This window comes from Bubalus bubalis, chromosome 4 (assembly GCF_019923935.1).
Source record: "Bubalus bubalis isolate 160015118507 breed Murrah chromosome 4, NDDB_SH_1, whole genome shotgun sequence".
Classification (NCBI taxonomy): Eukaryota; Metazoa; Chordata; class Mammalia; order Artiodactyla; family Bovidae; genus Bubalus; species Bubalus bubalis.
This window is the reverse complement of record NC_059160.1, coordinates 35,864,638-35,889,283: the sequence shown is the minus strand read 5'-3', so window position 1 is coordinate 35,889,283 and position 24,646 is coordinate 35,864,638. Positions and strand designations below refer to the sequence as shown.

At 42.5% G+C, this 24,646-nt stretch overlaps 1 protein-coding gene across 12 annotated transcripts in view; it reads right to left on the bottom strand.

Moving 5' to 3' along the window:
• The window catches only part of RASSF8 (Ras association domain family member 8), a 137,101-nt gene that overhangs the window by 102,172 nt on the left and 10,283 nt on the right, over nt 1-24,646 (bottom strand). For 2 of the 12 annotated variants that reach the window (XM_045165323.1, XM_044941260.2), the window contains exon 1: nt 10,089-10,228. The exons of 4 other annotated variants lie outside the window; for them this stretch is intronic. The gene's annotated coding sequence lies outside the window, so the exon portion shown is untranslated. Of the gene's footprint in view, nt 1-8,483; nt 8,558-10,088; nt 10,229-10,491; nt 10,533-10,580; nt 11,273-24,646 lie in introns of those variants that run through there. 6 more of the 12 variants (XM_045165324.1, XM_044941261.2, XM_044941262.2 and 3 more) reach the window with 6 other exon arrangements.

The following is a 24,646-nucleotide window of genomic DNA, read 5'->3' as shown; positions in this document are numbered from 1 at the left end:
GCACAGTCTGCATCTCAAAAGGCCCCAAAGGGCACGTGGAATCCAGGAGTCCCGATGGCCCTGCTGACCCAAGAAGCGCAAGGTCACATGCACTGTATGAATTCAGGGCTCCAAAGAGGAAACTGGCCTTGTCCTCTGCACGTCCTAGAGGCAGCACAGCCCACACCCTTCCCCAGCTCTGCCGAAGTGACTTTGGAACAGTCAGAACCTCCCTGGGCCTCAGGGTCTCATCTGCAGGGCCAGCTCTGGGGAATGAGTGCAGCTGAGGGTCTGTTCACTGGCAACATCCCTCTGGCATTGGAAGACCACAGGATCCTGGAGGAGGAAGACCTGATGCATGTCAATCATCAAGGCCACGCCCACGTTCCTTATGCAGGGAGAACCCAGATTGGGATGCTGGGGAAACCAGACTAGATGGAAGTATTTCAGCCCTTTCAAACTGAGGGCAGGCTCGCTACATGCCAGAAACCAGGAGAACTGTCTGCTTCTTCTGGTGTTTCTCTCAACAGTTTACAGCCTTTTCTGTGTCAAGCCACTGTTCTAAGTACTTTATGCATATTATTTCATTTACTTTCATTAATTCATAAGAATCTCTCATTTTCTTTTAGCCACAGACTTTATTGTTTGAATATCTGCAACTACTATTCTATACACAAATTTTAATTTCTTACAAAGCTCTATATTCCATATTGCTAGGTCACTTCTCTCTCCATTTTATGCCACATTTCCATCCAGAACTATTTCCCCAAATCACAATCTGGCTGATTGTATGCTGTTGTTCAGTTGCTAAGTTGTGTCCAACTCTTCACGATGCCATGGACTGTAGCCCACCAGGCTCCTCTGTCCATGGGATTCCCCAGGCAAGAATACTGGAGTGGGTTGCCATTTTCTTTCCTAATCCCTGATTTTCTGATGAGGTAACAGACATGGGGTGGTTAGACAGCTTACAACCCAGCCCCCTGCCACCATGTACAACACCCCCCAACCCCCTGCTAGCAAACAGCAGTCAGCACACATGCCCAGTCCTGCTACTGCAGTCCGTGCTCTGAAGTCCCCCAAACACAGCCTCTGGCACGGAGTGGCTCTCCTGACTAGAAGGCCTTCTCTCCCCCAAATGACTGATTTCAGCCATCCCTCCCTAACTTCCACATCAGTAAGATGGGGTAAGACCACCATTTTCTCCCCATTGAAACAGAATGTTTTTATGTGAAAATTAATAACCAATATATGAAAAGATGCTCTACACCAGGGGTCCCCAATCCCTAGACTGGTAGCAGATCATCATCTGTTAGGAACTGAGTTGCACAGCAGGAGGTAAGTGGTGGGTAGAAAGTGAAGAAGAACCAAACAGCCTCTTGATGAAAGTGAAAGAGAAGAGTGAAAAAGTTGGCTTAAGGCTAAACATTCAGAAGATTAAGATCATGGCATCTGGTCCCATCACCGCATGACAAATAGATAGGGAAACAATGGAAACAGTGAGAGACTTTATTTTTGGGGGCTCCAAAATCATTGCAGATGGAGACTGCAGCCATGAAATTAAAAGACGCTTGCTCCTTGGAAGAAAAGTTATATGCTAGACAGCATATTAAGAAGCAGAGACATTATTTTGCCAACAAAGGTCCATCTAGTCAAGCCTATGGTTTTTCCAGTAGTCATGTATGGATGTGAGAATTGGACTATAAAGAAAGCTGAGCACTGAAGAACTGATGCTTTTGAACTGTCGTATTGGAGAAGACTCTTGAGAGTCCTTCAGACAGCAAGGAGATCCAACCAGTCATTCCTAAAGGAGATCAATCCTGAGTATTCATTGGAAGGACTGATGCGGAAGCTGAAATGCCAATAGTTTGGCCATCTGATGCAAAGAACTGACTCATTGGAAAAGACCCTGATGCTGGGAAAGATTGAGGGCAGGAGGAGAAGGGGATGACAGAAGATGAGATGGTTGGATGGTATCACTGACTCGATGGACGTGAGTTTGAGTAGGCTCTGGGAGTTGGTGATGGACAGGGAAGCCTGGCGTGCTGCAGTCCACGGGGTCGCAAAGAGTTGGACACAACTGAGTGACTGAACTGAACTGAGCAAGCAAAGCTTCATCTGTATTTACAGCCAATCCCCATCACATGCATTACCACCTGAGCTCTGCCTCCTATGGTTCTGCATGGCATTACATTCTCATAGGAGCTCGAATCTTACGGTGAACTATGCGTGTGAGGGATCTAGGTTGCCTACTCCTTACGAGAATCATCTGGAAAGCATCCCCCCTGATGCCTGTCCCAGTCTGTGGAAAAACTATCTTCCACAAAACCAGTCCCTGGTGCCAAAAAGGTTGGAGACTTCGGTTCTACACTGTATGTCATCAGGGAAATGCAAACGAACACAATGAGATCCACTATATGCCTATTAGAATGGCCCAAATCTGGAACAGACACCACCGGATGCTGGTGAGACTGTGGAGCAACAGGAACTCATTTGCTGCTGGTGGGAATGCAAAATGACGTGGTCACTTTGGAGGGTGGTCCGGTGGTTTTCTTGTAAAACTAAACATACTCTTCCCATACAATTCTGCAACTGTTCTCCTTGGTACTGACCCAGAGGAGTTATAAACTACGTGTACACAACACCTGCACACGGGTATTTGCAGCAGCTTTATTCATAACTGCCAAAACTTTAAAGTACCCAAGATGCCCTCCAATGGATGAATGGATAAATAAACTGTGCCACATCCAGACAAAGGAATATTACTTAGCATTAAAAAGAAATGAGCTAACAAGCCCTGAAGAGACATAGAGGAAACATAAATGCCTGTTACTAAGTGAAAGAGCCAATCTGAAGAGGCTTCACACTGTAATTCCAAAGATATGACACTTAGGAATAGGCAAAACCATGGAGACAGTAAAAAGACTAGGGGTTGCCAGTGGTTAAGAGAGAGGGTGAGATGAATGGGCAGAGCACAGAGGATTTTCAGGGTACTGAAAATACTCAGCATGAGGTTATAATGGTGGATACATATCATTATTTGTATGTCATTAGGATACATTTGTCCAAACACATGGAATGTACAATACCAAAAGCCAGCAGTAATGTAAACTATGGGCTTTCGACCACAAAGACATGTTACTGTAGGCTAGTCAGCTATAACAAATGTGCCACTCTGGTAGGGGGATGTTGGTGATGGGGTAAGCTATGTGTATGAGGGGGTGGGGGTAAACACGAAATCTCTGTACCTGCCCCCTGATCTTACTGTAAATCTAAAACTGCTTTAAAAAAAATGAAGTGTTCAAAGTCATGCCCAAAAACAGCTGGCACACTGCAGATACCCAATAATCGCTAATTCACTCCTTCACCTCATGAAATCACTACCTAGACGGAGGCCACCCTCTGCCCAGCCCTCCATGTTTACATCTAGCTGAGGCCCTGGTCATACTGGCTCCCTGCACAGCCAAAGAGCAATCACAGGACGGAGAGTGCCCTTCCCCTCAAAAGCACTAGATAAAATTACCCAGTGTGCGTGCCCCTGTGACGGGCACAATCCAAATCTAGAGATGCCCGGGGAGCTATGGACAGCAGAGGACTTGTCTGAAGCCAGCAACAAAAGATCCCCCATTTCTGAGCTGTTGGCTGGTATACTATTACAACATGCCATAGGCCCACAGTTATAGCATTTGACAGAAAAAAAAAAAAAAAGCCTTTAGCAAATCACAGAACAACTGTGGGGGTTTTTTAGAACATCTTTCTGTACAGTGCAGCAAAGGCACGTTACCCTCAGCGTTTACCTGAAAGTTCGCTCCTACTCCTACCAGGCAACAGACCAGGGGAAAGCAAAACCCCATGCTCAGAATCCACGTGACCTGCATCTGAAACATGAAAGGCTCACAAGCAGGTCTGTATCACCACCCTGGATGTTTTCCTCTGGACACATTCCAGCTTGTTAATGTTCAGAAAACTTGGCTCTCAAATGGCCTGATTTGCACGGAAGATTTATTACCTGTGCTGATCCCTCCTTGGCTTTTTCGAGTTAAACTATTTTCATTCAATGTTAAATAGGTACAAAATATAAAGAATGAGATGGTTCGATGGCATCACTGACTCAAGGGACATGAATCTGAGCAAACTTAAGGAGGTAGTGAAGGACAGGGAAGCCTGGCACGCTGCAGTCCATGGGGTCAGAGTCAGACATGACTCAGTAACTGAACAACAACAAAGAATTTCAAGGGAGCAAACTTTTGTGTGCCCATAACCAATTTTACAAAGAAAAAGTAAATGACTAAAACCTCTGAAGCTCCTTTTGACTCTTTTTTACACACTCCCTTTATCCTCCACCAGCAGGCAATAACTCTCCTAAATTCTGTGTTTATTCTTGCCTTTTAAAAATAGTCAAATCACACCTCTGCATCCCTAAACTATTGTATCCCTAAAATCTACTGTTCAGTGTGCTCAAATCTCTGACTTCATCTAAATAGAATTAGACCGCATATGATCTTTGCAATCTGCTTTTTCCACTCAACATTATGTTGATATTCGAATCAGTGATCCATTCATTTTCAAAGCTGGGAAAGGGGCCGACACGCACAGGTGTGGGCTGGGGCTAGCTGTTTCTGGGCAGCATCCCTTCTGACTGAGAGGTGCCACGCTGTCCTGGCTGCTCATCATCCCCAGCATTACTCCATTCTACAGGAGTTCATGTGTAAACTACATCACAGTTATGTTTGACACAACTGACGTTTTGTTTTCTTCCAGGTGTTTTGTGGTGGGCCACGTAAAGTGCTGTGAACAGTGGTGGCCATAACAATATCTGTTTTCAACTTTATTAAAATCAGTTTTCCTCAAAACTGTGGTAATGACCATTGTGGTTCGCAAAATTTCTGAGATAAAACCCAACTTTTTTTTTTTTTTAATGAAAAAGTGCAAATTAGAAAGGAAAACAGCAAAGAACACTACCCTTAGGAGGATATACGATCAGTTTATCAAAACATTGGCTTAAATTATACACATGTATCTGTGTGTCTACACGTGTCAGTAAATGAGTGCCTTACTATGGGTGACAAAAGGCTCAGAACTGCCTTCCAGTTGGTTAGCTCTCTTTGCCTATGTCAAATTTACCATTAAGCCTGTTTGATTTTTAAATTCCAATTATATATTTAATTTCCCAAAGCTCTATTTAGTTTTCAGACCTCCTCTGTCATGGTTACATTCATTTGCTATTTACTCACATTTTTAACCTTCTCATTTCTTCAGTACAAAGCTAGTTTACGTTCTCTGTCTGACAATTGTATCTAGAATCACCACATGTCTAATTCTGTTCCTACTATTGTGGCTGGTTCTATTGCTGACACTTGGCTTTACTTGTCTGTTTTATAGTTTTTGACTGTGAGTTAAGTTTTCTTGTGGTTACATTTTTTTGAACTCTTTGAAGCCTAGGTTGAAGAAAGATTACTCCAGAAAGACCCTGTGCCTGCTTCTGCCTTTGAGCTACTATGCTGGAACCACTGTTTACAACTGTATATATTTCCCCCTTTGGGGGCTCGCCTGGATAGATCCAAATTAGGACTGTAAACCTGCATGGATACTGGTTACTTGTTATTAAATATTAGATAGGCAGTTTTCCTTCGAGTTGCTAAGGGGCTGGGAGGAGGTCAGAGGGAAAGCTGTGTTTCTTGTTCAACACTGCACTATGGAAGTAGCCTTCAGGGGAGGTGGTCCCAGATTTCTGTGGAGACATCTTATATCAAACATTTTCCCCTAGCACAGACTCTGGGCTTTGTCTCCTGTCTCCAAAGCAACAGGAGACCAAGGAAATCAAAGCATATATTTGCTGGATTTGGCACGCGCTCTCACACTGGATGTCCACTCACCTCTCTGGGCTCTCATTTTCACTTTCAGTCCAATGTTTCTTTCTCAACAATTTTATAGCCATATTTACAAAATTTATCTAACATTTTTATTTTTAGTTTGTGGTGGAAGAATAGAGTATACAGTCTCAAATACCACCAGAAATGAAAGTTTGGGCTAACTTCTTAAAAACCGGTATTTCCTATTAGTTTGTGGAAAATTCTGAAAGAGATGGGAATACCAGACCACCTGACCTGCCTCTTGAGAAACCTATATGCAGGTCAGGAAGCAAGAGTTAGAACTGGACATGGAACAACAGACTGGTTCCAAATAGGAAAAGGAGTATGTCAAGGCTGTATATTGTCACCCTGCTTATTTAACTTATATGCAGAGTACATCATGAGAAACGCTGGACTGGAAGAAACACAAGCTGGAATCAAGATTGCAGGGAGAAATATCAATAACCTGAGATATGCAGATGACACCATCCTTATGGCAGAAAGTGAAGAGGAACTCAAAAGCCTCTTGATGAAAGTGAAAGTGGAGAGTGAAAAAGTTGGCTTAAAGCTCAACACTCAGAAAACGAAGATCATGGCATCCGGTCCCATCACTTCATGGGAAATAGATGGGGAAACAGTGGAAACAGTGTCAGACTTTATTTTTTTGGGCTCCAAAATCACTGCAGATAGTGACTGCAGCCATGAAATTAAAAGATGCTTACTCCTTGGAAGGAAAGTTATGACCAACCTAGACAGCATATTCAAAAGCAGAGACATTACTTTGCCAACAAAGGTCCCTCTAGTCAAGGCTATGGTTTTTCCTGTGGTCATGTATGGATGTGAGAGTTGGACTGTGAAGAAGGCTGAGCACCGGAGAATTGATACTTTTGAAGTGTGGTGTTGGAGAAGACTCTTGAGAGTCCCTTGGACTGCAAGGAGATCCAACCAGTCCATTCTGAAGGAGATCAGTCCTGGGATTTCTTTGGAAGGAATGATGCTAAAACTGAAAGTCCAGTACTTTGGCCACCTCATGAGAAGAGTTGACTCATTGGAAAAGACTCTGATGCTGGGAGGGATTGGGGGCAGGAAGAGAAGGGGACGACAGAGGATGAGATGGCTGGATGGCATCACTGACTGGATGGACGTGAGTCTGAGTGAACTCCGGGAGTTGGTGATGGACAGGGAGGCCTGGCGTGCTGCGATTCATGGGGTTGCAAAGAGTCGGACACGATTGAGTGACTGAACTAAACTGAACTGAAACTTGTTACGCTAAAACCATTAGGTCTTTTTCATACCAGCCGTGTTGTTTCCTCATTACTGTACTTGCGTAACTGTTATTATTTTGAATCTAAATGCAGAGATTCATATTCTGACCCATTAAATTTAGTCTTTTAGTGTTTCATTGTTTTAAGTCATTTAATCATTCTGAATTCTCAATCTGTCAGTTTTAGATTTTTATCTATGTCCTCAGACTTTTCCATTCAAACTTGATTAACATACCTATAAGATTAATCCCAAGTTGAAAAAGATGTGGACTATCATTTAATTCAGCATATAATTCACTATAAAAATAATTTCTGAAAACAACTGATATATCCAGAAAGTAGCACCCAATATCTCCAATATTATATAAGATGTTTGCCTAGAAATGTGCTTTTCTATCAATAAAATCAGAGTTTTATTATCTTTACCTCAGTGCCATTTAAGGATGATTATAAAGAAGTTTTAATATAGACCCTTGACATAGGGATTGCTATGCTTCCATCACATACCACAAGTTAAATTTGATACAGATGTGAAATTAGGAGAGTAGGTTAAAGTTAACAAGAAGGATGCCTTTGAAAACTATAAGGTAGAAATCATCAATCACCCTTTAAGTGGTGCAGACAAGTAAAACCCTGACAGTAACAGCAAGATCCTTCAGGAAAGGCTGAGAGTCACTCTGAGGTGAACACGCCTTTGTTTCAATGATTAATTTTACAAGAAGCAGCATGGCCATCCAGCATGCCTGCCTCATTCCACCTCCATGGGAAAGAGATCAGCAACTAAAGAACACATTAATGTTATGTAGGATGACCATATAATTTATCATTAAGGACAAAAGTTCATCTTCTATGCCAAAATAAGACAAGTGAAGCAGGCCTGACCCAGCAGATCAGGAGAGAATTCACCCTAACAATATATGTCTTTCCTTTTTTAATAAAACAATTGCCTCAGTATTTCCTTATGCTGCCTATAAACCCATAAAAAGCACTCATCTATTGCTTATTTTCTACTGGACAAAATCTAAATTTACAGGAGAATATACTAATAATGTCCTTTCACACTCCCCAATATTATATTTAATATATTGTTTGTTAAGGCTGGCAGTTTGATATCCTTCATTCTTAAGATGAAAGTTTTAAAGGAATTTATCTTTAAAAAAAATCACTGAATTAAAATCTCATTCCATGAATTAAAAACAAAAACTAGCTTGATTTTAATTATTCTTGAAATGAGACTATCCCAACAGTCCGATATTTCCATCCCCTGGCAGAGGATCCTCAGGTAGCCAAGAAGTCCTCTCCCAAAAACCTAGGACTTTAGCGCTGCCCCGACCCCACTCCCACCAGCTAACATGGGGACACTGTTAAAGTTTTCAGAGCACAAACTCACCTTCTATTATCTGGGATTTTGTTTTGTTTGACCAAAGTAAGTGGTTTTATTTTTTTTTAAGGATGGAAATTACCCCAAAATTCCAAACATACGACTTCTCTGAAAAAAAAAAAAAAAACTTGAAGATTTGTCAAACCCTGGTCCACCCATGTGTCCTAAGGGCAGTGATCAGCTGGAGCTGAGCATGGACTGCCCCCTCTCCCCCGCCCCACACTTAGGTAATTCTGAGCTCTCTAATTTGCCACAGTCCTCACCACTCATCTTTACACCAAAGCCACTTTTCCCTTCATGCCATCTCCCTGCCTGCTGCAATGAGTGCAAACTCTGCCATAAAGGGCTTGTAAATAAACACGCACCCCCACGGACGAGAAGGCTCACTCATGCAAGACCAGGGCACCGGGCGCTCAGAGCCCCCAGCATAACCCCAGGCAGCATTCTTTGCTCAGTGCAGGCTCCTCCCCAGCTCTGCTGCTTCTCCATATGCCAGCCTCATTCTAGCCGACCAGATTCCCCAGTGGGCACTTAACTTTCTGTCCTTTAAGAAATTTCTCCAAGGCTATTTTCTCATTTGTTAAATGAGTAAATTTACCTCGTAGAATTGTGAAAATAAACAAAAATGTGAGTGAAGAACCTACCACAGCCCTGAACATATGATAACCACTTAGTTCATGGTTCTTACTATTATTTAGGTCAATAAACCCTCAAGCAAAACCAAGAGTGAGCCACTGGAATAAAACAACTTTTGGATAAGTAAAAAAATACAAAAAAAAACCCAAAAAACCAACAACTCTGTTTTATGGAATTTATTGGGTTTCAAAAAGTTATAATTTGCTTGCTTTTAAAGACTAGAATACAAAACTATTACATAAATAAGAAACAATAAATTCAGCTGCATCACATAACCACATAGTGGAAAGCAGGCACCTGTGGCCCAGAGGGACATTCACTCAGAAGGGCTGGAGAGATTTCCAGAACTATTTTGTGCTAATTTCCCCATTCTCTTCATCTAGGCAACAATTTTATTTCTTGTAAGGTGCTTTTAGTGAAAGCACAGAAATGATTACAGAAGAAGAGTAAAGACTCCACAGAAAGCATAATGGTTACTCCATCTTTTTAACCAAAAAAACTGACCACTTTACTGCATATATGTATGTGCTTTTTTCTTAAAATAGAACATGCGAGGGAAGTCTTTGGTTTTTCTTTCTCTAGAGAGAAAGTCACATGTAATTATGAGTAATAGAGCACACCAACGCACCTAGCCAAACCAAACAACAACAAAATGTCCACATTCGTGGGTTCAGAACCTCATTAGGACAAACTCACTGCAGGCTTTTAAAGACGTGGCATGTTTGCTTCAATCAGTTTTTACCCATGAGAGAAGGGTACTTAGAAAATTTGATAAAAACATAAAGAAGGAGACCTAAGGACGAAATCCAGTTTCTTACATGTGATGTTTTAAATCTACACTCCGAAGTTTGCCACTGTGAGCCTCAGTTTAAGGGTCTTCTCCAACAGGCCTTCCCTGATTCTCCTCTCCCACCTCCCACAATGAAAGCTGGCCCCTGCCTCCCTGAGTCCCGACTCCACCTCAGCAGTGGGAACTACCTGTGCTGTTGAACCATCCTCAAGCCTTGTGAGATTTCCTCAAGGCGCTGTTTCTGTGTCGCCACCACTCAACTCAGGACAAAGAATACATGAGCACCAGCCTCTCTCATCCACAGTGAAGCTTCAGGATGAAATGGCAGCTGAAGTCCAGAGCGGTGGAGCCATGCCTGAGTTAGAACCTGAGCTCTTCTGCCCCACTCTTCTACCCCTGTGAGTTTGGGCAAATTATTCTGTGCATCAATTTTTGCATAAATTAAAAGGTGAGGAAAAAAGCAGAGACTCTCTGAGGTGGTTGTGAGATTTAAATGAATTAATGCATATAAAGTGCTTAGGACCTGGCACATTACAAGTGCTCAGATACATTATACATCAAACGACTCTCATCATTTAAAAATCGACCTACATTTCCTCAGACTCCTCAGTTCAGTGCTACCTCACTCTTCTGGAGACGATCACAAAGGCTCTCCTCATCGCCAGAAGTCAAGTCCTTACCCTACTTGGCTTCCAACTTCAGCCTCAATGCAGCTGGCTAGCTCTTTGTTCATGAGGCTGTCTCCTTCACGTTTGGGAGGGCGCTTCTCTCAGTTTTTCTCTCTAATTTACCTTCCTGCCCGGGCCAGTGTGAATGCTCCCTGCAGCTGACTCTCTTCTTCACCAGCTTCCAGCTCAAGCTTATCTAGTCATTGTTCTTCATCTACTACCAACTGTGGTAACTACTGCCACATGTTGGTAAGTAGAGTGGAAAATTCAATATATTTTTCCTTTGGGGGATAGCAATAGAATATAGTGACATATAGGTTAAATTTATATTAAGACTTAGAAAAAATATATATACACATGCCATTGACTCACATCTATTCTACAGGTAATGCATCCAACCTCTCTCCCCAAATCATGTATATCAAGTTTAACTACCAAACTGCATCTACCACATACTCAAATATGTAAATATTTGCACATAGCATTCACCAGGCTGTAGCTTGTTTAAAGTGTTTGTACGTATGAGTGGGTGTCAAAACCTTAGCTTTACCTCAGTTAGAAATGTTTAAATCTTTAGCTCATATTTTTTCTTAGAAAATTACACCTGAGACTCACTCACTCTTTAGGCTGTCTAAAGTTGTTATAATGCAAACAGACATTAAGCAGATAATATACACATGTACTACCCATGCTACCTTAGTTTGGGCAAAACCCACTTTTCACATTTTGTTGAGACTATTCTCTAATCAAACTAATGTGACTGCTAATAAGCACACCTCTCTTTTTTATTAAATAGAGTACACAAATAATAATGTAATCTTCCAAGATATCGCCAACAGCTGAGATGAGTTTCAACATCTGTAATATACTTTTGGAAGATTTTCAGCAGAAACAGCCTGTGCTAGTCTGTGACAGTGCTGAGGCTGATGGGAGAAGGAGTGCATTGTCCAAGGAGAGGAGCACACTTGAGAGGGCGTTACAACAGACAAATGCTTTGGGGACACTTAGATCATTACCTGACTGGGTGGATTTTCTTTGGTGGAATCAGCTGCTTGTTAATTAGCATGATGAGTGTTAGAAACAGGATCACATTGGTGAAATTAGATAATTCTAGTAAGTGAGCTTGCTAAAGTGTTTCAGAGACACTTCTACCCTTGAATGAACAGGCTAAGATCATCTCAGTTCAGTTCAGTCACTCAGTCATGTCCAACTCTTTGTGACTCCATGAATCACAGCACGTCAGGCCTCCCTGTCCATCACCAACTCCCGGAGTTCACTCAAACTCATGTCCATCGAGTCGGTGATGCCATCCAGCCATCTCATTCTCTGTCGTCCCCTTCTCCTCCTGCCCCAATCCCTCCCAGCATCAGTGTCTTTTCCAATGAGTCAACTCTTCGCATGAGGTGGCCAAAATATTGGAGTTTCAGCTTTAGCATCATTCCTTCCAATGAACACCCAGGACTGATCTCCTTTAGGATGGACCGGTTGGATCTCCTTGCAGTCCAAGGGACTCTCAAGAGTCTTCTCCAACACCACACTTCAAAAGCAGCAATTCTCAGTGCTTAGCTTTCTTCACAGTACAACTCTCACATCCATACATGACCACATGAAAAACCATAGCCTTGACTAGAGGGACCTTTGTTGGCAAAGTAATGTCTCTGCTTTTGAATATGCTATCTAGGTTGGTCATAACTTTCCTTCCAAGGAGTAAGCATCTTTTAATTTCACGGCTGCAGTCACCATCTGCAGTGATTTTGGAACCCCCCAAAATAAAGTGTGACACTGTTTCCACTGTTTCCCCATCTATTTCCTATGAAGTGATGGGACTACATGCCATAATCTTCGTTTTCTGAATGTTGAGCTTTAAGCCCACTTTTTCACTCTCCTCTTTCACTTTCATCAAGAGGCTTTTGAGTTCCTCTTCACTTTCTGCCATAAGGATGGTGTCATCTGCATATCTCAGGTTATTGATATTTCTCCCGGCAATCTTGATTCCACCTTGTGCTTCTTCCAGTCCAGCGTTTCTCATGATATACTCTGCATATACATTAAATAAGCAGGGTGACAATATACAGCCTTGACATACTCCTTTTCCTATTTGGAACCAGTCTGTTGGTCCATGTCCAGTTCTAACTCTTGCTTCCTGACCTGCATATAGGTTTCTCAAGAGGCAGATGATCTTACTAGTAAAGCCTAAATTTCTGATGGTAACTTAAAGACCAAGAACCTTCTCTGCCATGTTGTTTTCTGTTTTGAGTAAGCATTTCTCGAAAGGTATACCAAAACACCTAAAGACACAAAGCTCAAAGCTTAAAAGTCAACTGCGTGTGTAGTAGCTGAGTTGAAACTTGCTTTTAACCTGATTGTGAGGTTCTAAGAGAACAGAGAAGCCCTGCTGCTTCAGGCTTCTTTTGTAGACACCCTCATGTACTGACTCTCTCAAAAAAGACACCTAGAAGTTGGCCAAGACACACCAAGACCAGTGTGACTATGGAAGAATGTTCTGGATACCTGTTATATCAGATGATGTAGTCTATGATTGAACTTGACATGGAGAATGTGAGTGATGTTTAAGCCTACCATTCAGGCACGTTTGCTGTGATAATCAAATAATTTAAAAGATGTGAGATCGACCTGAAAACTGTAAGGCACCACCATTATGTGCAATACTCTTGTAACTTTATCGACTATACTTTGAAACTGAAGGACGCTGGCCTAGTTGTTGCCCTGCCTCTTTCCTGGATATGAATTTTATCCATGTGCCTGTTTTTTAAGGTTCTCATCCCATGGCTTTCGAATTGGCTCCCCACCAAAATACATGTACATATGCAGGTTTCTGTCTAAAATCTAAAACATTCTGGACTGCAAGTGAAACAATATTTATTATCTATTAACACAATTAATATCATTATTAATAAATTATATACATAGTAGTGTATAATTAATGTAATATTAAATAAATAAAGATAGGAATGAAGGAGCTTAGAGGTTTTGTGACCACCACTGCAGGTATTCTTGCTAAACAGGAGAGGCTGGCCAGTCTGGCTTCCAGATATATATATGGGTATTATATTTAGGCATTGCCCCAGTCATTTAGGAGCTTAAAAATAACTTGATTTGACCTTAGAATTTTACAAAGTGTTCCAGATCGGCTCTCTCTATTGGAAGCTCAGGAGCCTCTGCATACTTGATTAGAGTCTATTTTATTTTTTAAAATAGTATGTTAGAGGAGTTCCATCTTCGTTTCGGAGACAGGCCTAAATCTTATTGTCATTAATATAATGCCATCAAATTGCATTCACTCAGCGCTGATAAACAAGTACTTACTTTTATCTATTCTCTCTTGGGTGCCTTTGTTATCAGACAAGGAAATGCCTCCCTCTCCCACACTTCCTTCAGAGACAAGAAGGGCCAGGTCAGGTGGGGGAGTGAGGCCTGACCCTAATGGTAACAGAGAGCACTTGAGGATTTGAACAGAGAAGGGTGGCAAATCTGAGTCCCTCATCAACCACTATGCAACCTCTCACGTCTATTCTCCAGGGGCTGCTCTTCAAAAAGAGAATATGGTAAAACAACCTCCCAAGCCTCTCCCAGGGTCAACACCACCACCCCTCTATAGGAATCCTACAGGTTAGTACTCGATGTCTGTGGTTCTTAATTATACAAACCAGTATCTTCTCCCTTATTTACAGCTGCCTCACAACCTAGTTGTTCTCAGTAGTGACTTTCAAAGGCCAACTCTATTGCTCTGGACAAAATCAAAGAGCATATTTAAAGAGCAAGTTTTTTTTTCCTTACAAGTATTTTAAGTTGTGTACTTAACTTGGCAAGTCCTATTGCTTAAAAATGATTCACAAAGGTAGTACATACTTAACTGTCTTAGCTTGCTAAATATCTGAAAGACAGAAAAACAATTTTCCTGCTAAATGTATGAGGTTAAGAATAAAAATTCCAATGATTTGTGTTATTTCCAGAAAAAAAATTATCAGTTGAATGATAAATGCTTACTAAGAAGTTAGGCTGTTCCTTAGAGAAAAAATAATAAGACGGCTATGGGCAAACTCCCATATAAGCCAGTCAGTTTCTATCTGTGTAATGATTATGGATGTAACCCATAATCTCAGCCATTTCAAAATACTTAAGTCACACCCAACAGGGATGAACCCATGCAAACATCTTGTCGATGTCATAACAGGGCAGGCATGCATTTATCAGCAGTCAGAATGGAAATTTATCAGCAGAAAGAATGGAAAGCCATGGCATAAGGACTTCATGGAAGGAACCCTGGACCAAAGAGGGTCCTGACGTTGCTATTTCTAATCCGTCCTCAAATTCTCCTAGCTGAACCATCTTGGGCTACTCATTTAGGCTTTTGGAAGTGACTTATCTGACTGTACATTATCTGATCTATTTCCAGTAACTGTTAACAGTCAAATTATATAATGAACACAAAAATGAGTGAAAAACTGAATTGTGGGACTTCCCTGGTGGTACAGTGGATCACAGTGGGTAAGAATCCACCTGCCAATGCAGGAGACACAGGATCAATCCCTGGTCTGGGAAGATTCCACATGCCATGGACCAACGAAGCCTGTGCACCACAACTACGGAGCCGTCTTGCCTAGTGCCTGAGATCAGCCACTGCAATGAGAAGCCCACGCACCACAATGAAGAGCAGCCTCTGCTTGCAACAACCAGAGAAAGCCTGCGCTGAAACGAAGACCCAGCGCAGCCAAGAATAAATAAATAATTTTTTATTTAAAAAAGAGAAAAACAGGCCACAGTCACAGGGGAGATGCAGATCACATCCCCCAAGAGACACATGACTGCCAGATCCAAGACCCTTAAAGGGACTGACAGTGTGTCATGGGCGAAAAAAAACAGAAAAAGAAAAACTGAATTGTGTTCTGAAAAAAATCTGAAGTGAAGAGAATCAACACTGAGGGATTAAGCTTTAACCAGGGAAACATCCTTAAGATTCTAAACCAAAAACCACAATTTTCCTGGTCATCTGTGCAAAACCAGGAGCGTCCCTGTCATGTGGTGTCAGGATAAGGTGAACTGGTTTTTCTTTTTTTTCTCTCTTTTGGCCACAGCCTGCAGCATGTGGGATCTTAGTTCCCTGACCAGTGATTGAATCCATGTCCCCTGTAGTGGGGGGTTTCCCTGGTGGCTCAGACTGTAAAGAATCTGCCTATGATGCGGGAGACCTGGGTTCGATCCCTGGGTTGGGAAGATCCCTTGGAGGAGGGCTTGGCAACCCACTCCAGTATTCTTGCCTGGAAAATCCCATGGATAGAGGAGCCTGGCGGCTACAGTCTGTGGGGTAGCAGAAAGTCGGACACAGCTTAGTGACTAACACTTTCACTTCTCCTTCCTCTGTAGTGGAAGCCCCGGGAGTCAACCACTGGACCATCAGGGAAATCCCAAGGTGTACTGTTTTCTACACAGCAGATAGGAGACTAGAGACGGTGACGGCCTGGGATGGAGAGAAGACCCATAGAAAACTTGTTCAAAAAGCTTGGAATAAAGTCCAAATTCCTCAGTGCAGCAGGTAAGATACTCACTGTTGGGGCTCAGCCACATTTTCAGCCTTGTTTCTCTTTACTCCCAACACCCCCAGACTGAGTGACTCCAGACACTGTGCTACGTCCCAAGGGTACTCTACCTACCTACGCACCAAGCTCCTCTTTCCAGCCCTGGGCCCACCTTCACACCACTGTCCACCTGTCACATTTCTTTTGGTCCTTCAGTCCATGATCAGAGTGAACTGTCTTCTAAATAGATTTCTCTGCTTTCCATGGTTGTAAGGAACAAGCCCTTCCTCTTTGCTTTTGCTATTATCTTTATTTCCATAAGGAGGCTTTTGAAAGTTCAAGTTTGTTTTGTTAACTGTGAGCTTCCTGAAAGGCAGAAGCCATTTCCTGTCTCTGTATTACCATCCACAGCAAAGAGAATTCCTTGGACTTCACGTATGCTTCATGAATGTCTGTCGGCTGAATAAAAGGTGACCTCAACACACTGAACTGGAGGGCGCAGAATCCTGGCTAATTCTGAAACAATCTCAATATTTTTCCCAATGTAAAATCTGAAGAGGTAGAACTCTTAACGCAGGACAGAGTTGGAAAAATTGTGTTTCTCACAACCAACACTGTCATCAACAAAAAACTAAACAAATTTCAGGACAAGGTGATATCCTTTCCCCCAGGGAGGATCGATGACCCCTATGCTGAGCTCCTGCCATCCCAGGCCACGATACCCATCTAACCTTAGTGACACCAAGACTAGCTGCAGCTCTCCAGCAGGCCACGTTCTCCCTCCCACACTGTACCTTTGTACCTGCTATTTTATCTGTATGGAAGACACGGGAGAAAAAGCCTTTTCATCCTCAAGTCTCAGTTCACTCAGAGAGTGAACTTTCCTTTTAAACCTCCCCTGAGCTCCTCAGACAGACTAAGGACCACCTTTCCAGCAGTACTCACTTCCAACCCCTCCCCCAGGATCACACATCTCCACTTGATCATTATCACATTCCAAAAATGACTTCTTCAAAGGCCCAGCCCAGATAAAAAGGAGCTCAAAGATAAGACTGGTTCTTTTTCACTTTTGCATATCCAGCCTACAGGCCCTCAACAGATGCTGTGTGAAGGGATCAAAAATGAGTAAAGGTGCTTTACAAACTACCAACCTTGTTTATATTCATTGGAAGGACTGATGTTGAAGCTGAAACTACAATACTTTGGCCACCTGATGCAAAGAACTGACTCACTGGAAGAGACCCTGATGCTGGGAAAGATTGAAGGCGGGAGGAGAAGGGGATGACAGGGGATAAGATGTTTGGATGGCATCACCGACTCAATGGACATGAGTTTGAGTAGACTCTGGGAGTTGGTGATGGACAGGGATGGCCTGGTGTCGCAAACAGTAGGACACAAATGAGTGACGTGACTGAAGTGAACTAAACCTTGTTTACCTATAAATAGCTAATCTTCCATGTTTACTAGGTGGGGCAGTGGCAAAGAATCCGCCTGCCAAAATAGGAGACCTGGGTTTGATCCCTGGGTTGGGAAGATACTCTGGAGAAGGAAATGGCAGCCCACTTCATTATTCTTGCCTGGGAAATGCCATGGACAGAGGAGCCTGGCAGACTACAGTCTGTAGGGTCGCAAACAGACAGGACTGAGTGACTGAGTGACTCAGTGTGTATGCGTGCATGCACGCACGTACACACATAGACACAGACACACACACACAGACACACACACACACAGACAGACACACACATACACACACCCACCCCTAAGCTCTACAACGGGTTCAGGGTGAGCTGCTCAGCCACTGCTTTCCTTGGAAGAGGCTGACAAGCTAGATTGCATCCCCAGCAGTTTTTACCAGACCCCAGTACCACTCCCATAGAAATCCCAGGTGGTGCTAATGGTAAAGAACCCGCCTGACAATGCAGGAGATGTCAGAGATGCAGGTTCCACCCCTGGGTCGTAAGATCCCCTAAAGGAGGGCATGGCAACCCACTTCAGTATTCTTGCCTGGAGAATCCCATGGACAGAGGAGCCTGGCAGGCTACAGTCCATAGAGTCGCAAAGAACTGGATATGACTGAAGTGACTTAGCACGTGCCCACAGAAACAATACTACCCATGAACAGGGTTCCAGGCTGGCCTTTGAAGCCCTATTGTATTTGAAAAGATCTCAAATAATTAAAATTGCTTAATTTGAGGACTCTCAGAGCTAGAAAACATAATACGGGCACACTTCATCTTCTTGCCCTTCACTTCACTGAGCTACAGAGATCGTGCATTTTTCACAAATTGAAGGCATGGGGCAATCCTGTCTTGAGTAAGCCTATGGGCACCATTTTTCCAACAGCATTATGCATAGCATTGTTTCTATGTCATTTTTATGTAGTTTCCACAATATTTCAAACATTTTCACCACAGTGATCTGTGATTAGTGACCTCTGATGTTACTACTGTAATTACTTGGTGGCACCATGAACGCTGCTCTTAGGAGAACTTAATGGCTAAATGTGTGTGTTCTGACTGCTACACCCACTGGCCTTTTTCCTGTTTTTCTCTCTCTCCTTGAGTGCGTGCTAAGTTGCTCAGTCGTGTCCGACTTTGTGCAACCCTATGAACTGTAGCCCTCCAGGTTCCTCTGTCAATGGGGATTCTCCAGGCAAGAATACTGGCTTGGGCTGCCACGCCCTCCTCCTCTCTCCCCTTGGCCCTCCCTATTTCCTGAGACACAACAACATTAAAATTAAGCCAGTTAATAAGTATACAGTGGCCCTGATGTGTTTATAAGAAAGGAAGAACTGCACGTCACTCACTTTAAGTCCAAAGCTAGAAATGATTAAGCTCAGTAAAGAAGGCATGTTGAAAGCAGAGGCAGGTCAAAAACTAGGCCTCTTGGGCCAAAGAGTAAGCCAAGTTGTGAAGGCAAAGGAAAAGTTCTTGAACGAAATTAAAAGTGCTACTCCAGTGAACAGAGAAATAAGAAAGAGAAACAGCCTTATTGCTGATATGAAGTTTTAAGTCTGCTTAGAAGATCAAGCCAGCCACAACATTCCCTTAAGTCAAAGCCTATTCCAGGTCAAGGCCCTCACTCTCTTCAATTCAGTAAAGGCTGACACAGGTGAGGAATCTGCAGAAGAAAAGTGTGAAGCTAGCAGAGGCTGGTTCATGAGGCTTAAGGGAAGGTGTCTCTGTGACACAAAAGTACAAGGTGAAGCAGCAAGCGCTGAGGTAGAAGCTGCAGCAAGTAATCCAGAAGATCTAGCTCAGATAATTCATGAAAGTGAATACACTATACAGCAGACTTTCAGTGTGGACGAAGCAGCCTTCTGTTAGAAAAAGATGCCACCTAGGAATTTCATAGCTAGAGAGGAGAAGTCAATGCCTGGCTTCAAAGCTTTGAAGGACAAGCTGACTATTTTGTTAGGGGCTAATGCAGCTGGTGACTTTATACTGAAGCCAGTGCTCTTTAGTGTTGTGAAAATCCTAGGACCCTTCAGAATTAACACTAAATCCACTCTGCCTGTGCTCTATAAAGGGAACAACAAAGCTTGGATGATAGCACATCTGTTTACAACATGGTCTGCTAAATATTTTCAGCCTATTCTTGAGCTTGGGGGGCGGGGAAGATTACTTTAAAAATATTACCATTCACTGATAGTGCACATGGTCACCTAAGACCTCTGATGAAGATGTGTAATGAGATTAATGTTGTTTTCAAGACTGCTAACACAACATCCATTCTGCAGCCCATGGATCAAGGACTAATTTTGGTTTTCAAGTCCTATGATTTAAGAAATACATTTCATATGGCTATGGCACCCACAGGTAGTGATTTCTCTGATGAAACTGGAAAAAATAAACTGAAAACCTTCTGGAAAGGAATCACAATTCTGGATGCCATTATGAACATTCATGATTCATGGGAAGAGGTCAAAACATCCATTCAAAACAGGAGTCTGGAAGCAGTTGGTTCCAATCCTCATAAATGACTTTGAAGGATTCAAAATTCCAGTGAAGGAAATAACTGCAGATGTGGTAGAAACAGCAAGAGAACTAAAATTAGAAGTGGAGCCCAAAGAAAGTGAAGTCGCTCAGTCCTGTCTCTTTGCATCCCCATAGACTGTAGTCTACCAGCCTCCTCCATGGGATTTTCCAGGCAATAGTCCTGGAGTGGATTGCCATCTCCTTCTCCAGGGGATCTTCCCAACCCAGGGCTCGAACCCGGGTCTCCCACACTGTAGACAGACACTTTACTGTCTGAGCCACCAGGGAAGCAACCAGAGCTGTAACTGAATTGTTGCAATCTCATGACCAAACTTGAATGGGTGAGGAGTTGCTTCTTAAGGACAAGCAAAGAAAGTGGCTTCTTGAAATTAAATCTCAATCTACTCCTGGTGAAGACTGTTGAAATGACAACAAAGAATTTAGATTAGTATATCAACTTAGTTGACCAAGCAGTGGCAGGGTTTAAGAGGAATGACCCCAATTTTGAAAGAAGCTCTGCTATGGGTAAAATGCTAACAAACAGCACTGCATATTACAGAAAATTCATTTGTGAAAGGAACAGTCAATGAATGAAGCAAACTCCACTGTTGTCTTATTTTAAGAAATTGCCACAGCTACCTTAACCTCAATAATCATCACGCTGATCAGTCAGCAGCCATCAACAATAAAGTAAGACCCTCTACTAGCAAAAAGATATGACTTGTTGAGGGTGCATATGATACTTAACTTTTTAGCAATAAAATATTTTAAAATTATGTACATTTGTCACTTTAGACATATGCTATTGCATACTTAATAGACTATGGTATAGTGTAAACACAACCTTAAATGCACTGGAAAACCAAAAAATGCATATGACTTTGCTTTACTGCAGTGGTCTGGAACTAAACCCGCAATATTCCTGAGGCACACCCATATTAATAGAAGCTCCCTGCCTGTGTTGTGGGCGAGACTAAAATCTTAGCCTTCCCTTTTAATGTAAATACCATGGAGAAAGAACCTGAAGTCCAAATCACCATGGACTTTATGGGATTCACATTATGATCAGAAAGTGCTCTCTTTGTGGACTGGTCATGGCCCTTCTTATGTGTCAGGTGGGCTTTCTCCCTCCTTCTCTTTTCTACCTCCTCCACTTGTATGATCAGGAAGAATTGGTTGAATATTAGCCCAAGTAAGACATACAAATGCAGCATCTAGAAGAAAAACTCATACACTGCCTGCCCATTTATGCTCGCACCATAGCTGCGCCCTCAACAGGGCTGAACTCTCCCTCTATTTTCCCTGGAATCCCCAGCTCACTGAGGACTTGTACTGCCTGCTCCAAAGCTTCTCTGCTGTGCTCAGACCCCCACCTCAAAGCTATGTACTTTCACTTGTGAATAACCCCCACCTTACTTCATAGAGAAAACGAATGGCAACTGGACAGGAGTTCCCTCCCTGAGCATCTGCCCTTTCTAACTCCAAATTTTACCCATTTATTTTTAATGTTTATTTGTTTATTGGGCTGCACTGAGTCTTAGTTGTGGCATGCAGAATCTTTAGCTGTGGCATGTGGGATCCAATTCCCTAACCAGGGATTGAACCTGGGCCCCCTGCACTGGGCGCACAAAGTCTGTGGCTAACTCCAAATTTTAAATGAAGGACCTCACCATCCGGCAGACCACTTCACAGACTCATCATTGTTATCTCAATTAATCCCCATACCAGGTTTCTAAGGAAGATATCATCACACCCAGATGACTGATAGATGAGCAAACTGAGGGTTAAAGGAATTCAAGGATGTGTCCACAGTCCCATGATCACTAAATGACCAAACAGAATCTGGGTCTCCTAACGCTGAGTTCACATTGTACTGTACCACATGTTTTCAGGACAGCCTCAACCTACCTTCTCGACTTCGCTTCACACGTCCTGTGGTTTAATCTAATTGACCAACTGAGTCTACACAGCACTTTACAAATAAATTGCCTTTGCTCTTTAAATAAAAAATGCCTTTTCTGATTGTAAGATACATGCTCATTATAGAAAATTCTGGAAAACCTAGAAAAAAGATGAAAGTGTAAGATTAGAAGTCATCCATAAAGGACTTCCCTGGTGGTACCGTGGGTAAGAACCTGCCTGCTAATGCAGGGGACACGGGCTCGATCCCTGAGCCGGGAAGGTCCCCCGTGCTGTGGAGCAACTACTGAGCCTGGGCTCTAGAACCTGCAGGCGGAAGCCACTGAAGCCCAGGCACTAGCGCCTGGCTCTGCAGCAAGAGAAGGAACCCTGTTCTCCGCCACTACTGAAAGCCCACACGCAGCAGTGAAGCCCAGCAAAACCAGAAATAATAAATAAATCATTTTAAACAGTCATCCCTAATAATAAGAATAAACGATCTACAATCATACACAATGTGGATGAATCACACAATGTTGAGTGTGAGAAACCAGACACTAAAGAGTACATGTTGTCCGATTCCATTTATAAAAGGAACAAAAAATACTCAGAACTACAGAATGCCATTAGGAGTCAGGAGCACAAGGGGGTTTGTGGGAATGAGAGTAACATCCTATTTCTTCATCTGGGCACTTGTTGCATGAGTATGTTCATGAGTGAACATTCAATGAAGCTTAATTTATGATATGTATACATATGTATACACAACTGTACATGTACAAACATACATACACACATATAATATGCTTGAAGTCAGACAAAATGTTTATATTTTGGTGTTTTCTTCCTGGTGCTTCTTTTTCCATTGTTAAATTATGATCACACTGTATGTAAAACTTTATCTTCTGTCATTTCAGTAACAAAAAGCATATGCACTTACCCCAGTTACTATAAATGCTTCATAAACACTTTTAATGGCTGTGTGACAGTCTCTCTGGTGCCTGCATCAGGGCCCTGCGACCAACCATTGAGATGTTTCCAATGTTTATTATTACAGATACTGCTGTAGTGAATACCTTTACCCTTTCCGTCACTTAGGCACTCTCCTGCTCTCCTTTATGTATTTATAATATTTATCTTACAGCATATTCTGCCACATGTAATCACTTACCATACCCTCATTGTTCATAATAAGCTTCCCCATACTACAGACCCACATTACCCTTCCTTGCAACCTCCACAGAACCTTCCTTCTGAACACAGTAAGTGCTTATTATTTGTTGAAGTGTTTCCAGAAGCCAAAGAAAACCTTCATTCCTACAAACCTAGATTTCAGTTATCATCTCAGTCATCCATATAAAATGAATGATTCAGTCAGCTTTATTCCAACTCTTCGTTTAGTCTGCACAGCTAAATACTTAAGAGGCAGTGTATCATGGTTCCTCTTGAGGGCATAAATGTTAGCTAGAACTCATCCAACAACTAATAGCGTTGTTGTTAGTAGTTAGTGTGTTGATCGAAGTCCTAAGGATCTAATGAGAATCAAACAAGTTCCTCCCATCAAAGTTTACAGTTGGTGGAGCATTACATAAATACAGATCTTGCATTCTGGAAACTGTAGTCTAGTAGGAAAGGTAACATGAAACAAACCCCAACTCCCCCTGAGCTTTCAAATCACAACTGTACAGATGGGAACAAATACCGGCCCCAGAGCCAAGCTCTGAAGACTCGGCCTGGGTGGGTGCCTTTGTGCCTGCTGTCTGTGAACAAAGATGCTTGCTGTCTTTAAAATACACTTTAAATAATTTTACAAATACTATTAATCCCATCATATCTGATAATGTAAAAAGTACAACACATTTAAAGTGCTAATAAAAAAGATGAAAATACGACAAACACAAAAGGAGAGCTAATAAAAACAGCTGAGTAGGGTAAAAAATATTTTTCCCCCTTTTGCATATGGAATGAAGATTGGGAAGAAGCCTGAAGAGCAAAGGATGAACGGGGTGAGGGTGAAAAAAGTTAATTTATACCTGTTATAACCTAGCAGTCATAATTAACCAAAGAATTTCAGAAGCTTCTCCATCTTGAACACAACAGGATGATCAGAACCAAAGGTGGAAACTTGGCCCAATGTTAGTTCAGGAAGCCAGGGAATGGCTCTAGAACAGAAAGGCTGAGCACACAGGGCTGAACCCATTGAGGCTCTTGAAATCAGGAGGTGATGAGTGACCCTGGACTCCAAGAGCTACTAAAGGGCTCCCCAGGGCTCCAAAGAGACCATGGAGGAGCCACCTGCCTCAAGAGATTTTTAATATGGACAAAGCTGCTCTACTTCAGAAAGAGATGCCACACAGAACATCCAGCAGCAAGGGCAGAGCGGGCTATAAAGCTTCAAAGAGCCAACTTACACTCCTTGAACCGGATCAGGAGACTGCAAGCTTAGAGTCTTCTTAGTCACTTTGAACCTGTGAACAAATGAGCTTAAGAAGAGCCCCTCAGAAGCTCAACTGTTTGAAGTAGAGAGCCTCTGAAATTACAATGCAAAGGAAGGAGAGAAATATACATGCATGTGGTAGAGAAGGAAGGCAAGACGGACTCCTGAGGGAGTGAGCACCTCCTTCAGTAACAGAGGTTAGCCAGGTTGAAGGGTATTTTAGTA